We start from the raw sequence: 1,575 nt of genomic DNA, 5'->3' as shown, positions 1-1,575 counted from the left end.
TCCTGAATTGCTGTCTTCTCATTTCCTGCTTTATGCCAGGCACATTCCCCGCTGAAGCCATCTTTTGCGTGACAGGATGAGAGGCCCAAGCGTTTCTGGAGCAAAACACGTCAGCATGGGCAGAGGACTCATCTCGCATGGTGGAGGAGTCCTGTAAAAGCAAATGGTGTCAGCCTGGGTCGCTCCTTTGGGGCTTTTTATGGCCCTGTTGCCAAGAAGTGGCTCAGCTCCTGGGTTTGTCCCTATCCCGCCTAACAATAATCCTAGGAAAATTCTGCTGGCCTGTTTTGCCTCCTCCTTTTCTGCACCAGGGAGAGGGGTGTGGGCCCCATGTCTGGGGCCTTGTCCTTCCCCAGAATGCTCTAGCCCTTCCCTGGTCATCCCCAGATGTCCATAGCAGAGTCCATGGATGGTTGTGTTCCTGCGTGTATTCTTGTCTTGTGTGCACTTGTGTGCAGCTGGATTTGTGTGAATGCACGTGGGCGCAAAAATTTGTGCATGATTCCATGCTGATGTGCGTGAGTGTGTGTGTGTCCCTCCTCATGAGGGATTGTTCTGCTCATGGCAGCAGCACTCTCCACTGCTCTGTCAGTGAGCTCCACAGAGCAGCCAGAGTCAGAAGGCATCTGAGTGCAGCTGAACAACAACAGAACAAACCGAGTAGAGGGTTGTCCTCAGCACAGGCACTGAAATGCCACCTTCTGTATCGTCAGTCCTCCTTTTCCTACTCCTCCAAAGCTCACACTCTGCTGCTGCTGATTCTAGGCTCCAACAAGGACTGTTTTACAACAGTTTGGATCCTTCGTTTAATTCATTGTAAACAATACTGGGAATGCCGCAGCATGGATGGCAGTCCCCACTCCCTGCTTCTCCAGGCCAGGACACAGCTACTAGGGAGTTCAAAAGGATGGGGTTTGCTTTATGGACAGGGAGAAATGCTGAGAAAGCCTGCCAACCTCATTCAGGCTATGCCTGAGTGGATCCACTTCCAGTGCAATGTCGGTGCTGTCTGGTGTGAGACACGGCCCTGCCTCATGTCCAAGTCAGTATCAGATGTACCCTGCAGCCCATCAGCCCGGTGCTGTCAGGCAGGGACTGAGACCTTGGACCGAACAGGTACTGAAATAAAGGAACATGGCATAGGGAAAAGACTGAAGTACTCAACAGGTGTTTGTCCTCAGTTTTTACTGGTATGGATTCTCAGGCCCATCACATACCTGAGCCTCCCAGTAGACTCTCTGGGAATGAAGCAGCACCCACAGGAGAAGAAAGAATTAAGAAGCTCTTACTACCAGTTGGACATAGATAAGTCCATGGGACCATCTGGGATACATCCAAGGGTGTTCAAGGAGCTGGCTGGTCAGTCTCCACTCAGTCCCTGAAAGGAAGCTCTCAGAAGCCTTTTCTAAACTCTTGAAAGACAATAAAGCAACTGGGAGCAGCTCACGTGGGTTTACAGAGGGCAAGCCATGCCTGACTGACCTCATTGCTTTCTATGAGGAGGTGAGTGGCACTGCGGAGCGGGTGTGGTATGCCTTGATTTTAGCAAGACTTTTGACTCTCTCACCTATAGTA

The sequence above is a fragment of the Gavia stellata genome, unplaced genomic scaffold (assembly GCF_030936135.1).
Source record: "Gavia stellata isolate bGavSte3 unplaced genomic scaffold, bGavSte3.hap2 HAP2_SCAFFOLD_107, whole genome shotgun sequence".
Lineage (NCBI taxonomy): Eukaryota > Metazoa > Chordata > Aves > Gaviiformes > Gaviidae > Gavia > Gavia stellata.
This window is presented reverse-complemented; position numbering follows the sequence as displayed.